Source organism: Salmo trutta, chromosome 12, assembly GCF_901001165.1.
Source record: "Salmo trutta chromosome 12, fSalTru1.1, whole genome shotgun sequence".
Taxonomy (NCBI): Eukaryota; Metazoa; Chordata; class Actinopteri; order Salmoniformes; family Salmonidae; genus Salmo; species Salmo trutta.
The window spans coordinates 26,120,487-26,125,650 of NC_042968.1; positions in this window are offsets into that span (position 1 = coordinate 26,120,487).

Here is a 5,164-nt window from a genome sequence, read left to right on the forward strand (position 1 = left end):
GGTTATGGGGGGATTTCAGAATGTGCACTTTATTGTATTGCTGGTTGGTACAGTGGGGGAAAAAAGTATTTAGTCAGCCACCAATTGTGCAAGTTCTCCCACTTAAAAAGATGAGAGAGGCCTGTAATTTTCATCATAGGTACACATCAGCTATGACAGACAAAATGAGAAAAAAAATCCAGAAAATCACATTGTATGATTTTTTATGAATTTATTTGCAAATTATGGTGGAAAATTTGTATTTGGTCACCTACAAACAAGCAAGATTTCTGGCTCTCACAGACCTGTAACTTCTTCTTTAAGAGGCTCCTCTGTCCTCCACTCGTTACCTGTATTAATGGCACCTGTTTGAACTTGTTATCAGTATAAAAGACACCTGTCCACAACCTCAAACAGTCACACTCCAAACTCCACTATGGCCAAGACCAAAGAGCTGTCAAAGGACACCAGAAACAAAATTGTAGACCTGCACCAGGCTGGGAAGACTGAATCTGCAATAGGTAAGCAGCTTGGTTTGAAGAAATCAACTGTGGGAGCAATTATTGGGAAATGGAAGACATACAAGACCACTGATAATCTCCCTCGATCTGGGGCTCCACGCAAGATCTCACCCCGTGGGGTCAAAATTATCACAAGAACGGTGAGCAAAAATCCCAGAACCACACGGGGGGACCTAGTGAATGACCTGCAGAGAGCTGGGACCAAAGTAACAAAGCCTTCCATCAGTAACACACTACGCCGCCAGGGACTCAAATCCTGCAGTGCCAGACGTGTCCCCCTGCTTAAGCCAGTACATGTCCAGGCCCATCTGAAGTTTGCCAGAGAGCATTTGGATGATCCAGAAGAGGATTGGGAGAATGTCATATGGTCAGATGAAACCAAAATATAACTTTTTGGTAAAAACTCAACTCGTCGTGTTTGGAGGACAAAGAATGCTGAGTTGCATCCAAAGAACACCATACCTACTGTGAAGCATGGGGGTGGAAACATCATGCTTTGTGGCTGTTTTTCTGCGAAGGGACCAGGACGACTGATCCGTGTAAAGGAAAGAATGAATGGGGCCATGTATCGTGAGATTTTGAGTGAAAACCTCCTTCCATCAGCAAGGGCATTGAAGATGAAACATGGCTGGGTCTTTCAGCATGACAATGATCCCAAACACACCGCCCGGGCAACAAAGGAGTGGCTTCGTAAGAAGCATTTCAAGGTCCTGGAGTGGCCTAGCCAGTCTCCAGATCTCAACCCCATAGAAAATCTTTGGAGGGAGTTGAAAGTCAGTGTTGCCCAGCGACAGCCCCAAAACATCACTGCTCTAGAGGAGATCTGCATGGCGGAATGGGCCAAAATACCAGCAACAGTGTGTGAAAACCTTGTGAAGACTTACAGAAAACGTTTGACCTGTGTCATTGCCAACAAAGGGTATATAACAAAGTATTGAGATAGACTTTTGTTATTTACCAAATACTTATTTTCCACCATAATTTGCAAATAAATTCATAAAAAAATCCTACAATGTGATTTTCTGGATTTCTTTTCTCATTTTGTCTGTCATCGTTGAAGTGTACCTATGATGAAAATTACAGGCCTCTCTCATCTTTTTAAGTGGGAGAACTTGCACAATTGGTGGCTGACTAAATACTTTTTTCCCCCACTGTATATGTTTTTCCTTTGCTACCAGTGGACCCCTGGGAGTATATCGCGTGCCACGGGAGAAGGGTAAAGCTCCCAAGAGGAGGGCTTCCTGATAAGGGCTATGTGTGTGTATTGCCCTCCTCTAATAGCCAGTCTGAGTATGTTATGTTTACAGAGAGCTGACTAACCACTAGGAGTCAGTCTCTATCTATGACCCCTGACCCTGACGGTGTGACCAGCCCTGGGCCTGAGACATACTTCCTGTTTACTACTGTAGATTGTGTGGACTGGAGACCACAGGACCTGGCTGACCCAGTGCCCCACAGCAGAGCTCAATCTCTCTCGCCTCTCTGGGAAAAGCCCTATGATCTGAATTGGAGATTTTGGTTGAAATGCCATATTCTCACTACATTCAGTTGGTGTGTTTTTCTTAAATTACACTTTTTGGTCAACATCGATTGTAGCGATTTTCAATTGAAATGTGTAATTTAGCTAGCACTAGTATCAACTTGGAACAAACACATTTGTTTGTCCTCTTTTCTCTATCTAAGAAGAAAATGTTTAAGAATTTGTCTGTTTTTGATAAATAGGGAAGATGTTTTGGATTTGTTTGAGTGTATATATTTTCTAAGCTGCATCTGGGCTATATTTTTAACAACACTGCAATGAAAGATGTAAAGTGGTGCTCAACACTTTTGTTTCAGTGTATTTGTTACCGTACAAACAAATAGTTTCTCTGTCTTTTGCACTTCTCATATGAAATCATATCTTTGTTTGACACCTGTCAGATAAGGCCACATACAGTCTTATAATAGTTTACAAGGGTATGCATATGAATCTGTTAAGTAGCTATACACAGTAGAAAGGTACACATGCTCTACCTCTGCTGCCATGACTGTCTTCTTGCTTCAGGTTTTGTAAACATGTCATTTGCCAAGCAGTACCATTTAGTTTACACTGAGTATTACAGCATTTGTCAAGAAACAAAAAAATGTAAGTTACTTTTCCTAGTAGTAGCCATTGTACCATTTTTAATTCACTTTCAGATAGGCTTGGGTTTGTATTTAATTTGTGTTGGCAATATGCAATTTAAATTCTGAACACAAGCGTTAGATGTGAAGCTAAACAGAGGGGCCACAGTAGATAAGACTAGGATTTTTTTTTTGCAATCATTTTGAAAGCGGATCTTTAAATTCGCTTGAGCCCGACTTGGATTTGTGGGAGACGTACGGTGGTTGTGTAAACAGATCTGTGATTGCAGACCTGTTTGGTCACGTACTGGCCAGGATGTCTGAATTATGTTTGCAAACGATTAGCAATTTTTGCAAACACTCGGTGCATCTTAGTATGGAGTGCAGACATCGTGTTTTAGGGAGCTTTTGTGAATGTGTTAGATTTAGGTTTGGCTATGTTTCTCCCAGGGCAGTTTTCAATCACTGGGCAGTCATTGAGGCTGACTGCTTTCTTAAACTGTATGATACACTTTTTTATTCTAAATACAATTATTGGTGTGTTTGCACATGTTTATTTTCATGGGTAGCCGATGAGGATTGATCTGAATTGATCGGGTTACAACTTTGCAAACATTCATATGACTTGGAAGTACTGTCTTGTCTGTATATCTGCTCTACATTTCCAAATGACTAAATCAGACTATTGTTAATAGTGTATACAGCTCATGTAATACAGTGAATCAATGGCATCTGTTGCCAATTGTGTTCTAGCTGGTAGGGCTCTTTGAGTTTTCATTTATTTTTGTTTATCTCTGGTAATGTTGCTCAATAATGCTGTGTCGTGCAATGAGCTTTCTCACTTATTACAAGTGTATGTAGCCTATTTTTGTAAATGTATGCCATCTCACTTGCAGTATCTGTAGTTGGCACCGCAGTATTGACATAACATGTTATGATGTGAGAATAGAATAAAAAAATGTATCTTTATAAAGCATCCAAATCACGTATTTTAGCCTAGTTGTTGGGCTCCTTGAGGCTGCTGCTGTTGTCAGCTTTGAGAGGAATGCCATCAGATGGCCTGTTCCTGCATGTGATGCCAGAGAGCTATGGATGCTGAGGTGAGAAGTCTTACAGGAGATTTTTTGTCACCTTAAAGTGCTACTTTCAGAAATATTTCCCAGGGAAAATATGATCTTGTATTGTGACACTCCAGCCCAGACAGATTTATTTTAAAGTGATTTATGGTCATATTGTTACAAAAGATTTGCCAGAAAACAGGCCATGTTTTCACACAGCCAGTTAGTCATATTCTTAAGGACTCACAGTAATTGTTTTGGGGAAGTGTCCTCTTGGTAGCTAGCAATGGGACAGTGGCTAATCTCATATGATGTCATGATGGAGGAACTAAACCATTTTTGATCAAGTCATTACAGATTTCATCTTTAAGAAAAACATTTTTTTACTTATGTTTATTTTTTGAGGAATTGGTGTGTAAACTGGAATAATAAACGTTATCCTTTATCATAAAGGAATTTCAGCAAGGCAGATGAAGCATGTGACACCACAAGTATTTGCAACTGTGTATGCAGGTCTGGTCCAAGTTGACGCTGTTCTGTATACTGAGATCAAGCTTGAGAATGAATGACTGATAATCATTAAATGTGACACTGCATAGAAAACATTCAATTTTTTAAAGGGTCTCAATTTTTCAACACACTTCCATTTCAATTGCTGTTAACCTGTTTGTTGTAAAAAGACCACTTCATCCATTTTATATAGAAAATACAGGGGGGCAAAATGTGCCACATGCACTACTTTTGTAGGAATTGAATCTTGAGACCACATTTGATTTATTTTATTTGAGTTATAGCTAACCCACAGCTACAATTTTGTTTTGGGTGGAAAAACGTTTGTTACAAGATCATGCGTGGGAGTGTGTATAGTAATTGTTAAAGTTCTCCAAGCCACACTTTTTATTTAGCTGCAGCAAATGTAGTGTTTTTGTTTATTAAATGGACATGTGGCTACTCTGCATGTTTGTGTTCACACATTATTTGTATGGTGGAGTACTGAGGATGCATTTTCACAGGTTGTCCACCAGATGGTTCTATGTAGCCACAACCTGAGGAAGCTACAAGGTAGCCTATGTGCTGTGCTGGGGTGATTGGGCGATGTCAAAAGTTTGCCTCGGTTTCTCTTTTTACATTTCTAATGGGAAACCCAGCCAATTTTAATTATGCTTAGTGCTGGCAGCTTTGAGATGAATGCATGCAATAGGTGGCGAAAGTCATCAGAATTGATACTGCCTTGGAGAAGATCAAGCATTTCATTCACATGGTAAAAAACAACAACACAGAGTTAATGACATATCAGTAGTGGAGGACCATAACATTAGGTATTCTTCTCTCGATATCTTTTTCCTGCAAACTGCAACTTGGCCGCATTCTGTTGGAGATATTATTTTTGCTTCCACATGACTGGTTTGACCACAAGGTCGTGCTCACAGCTCACACTTCTTCAGTCAGCTGAAATTCCCTTGTGTGTTGCTGCCAATAAATGAGCGCATGCGTACTGCTGCT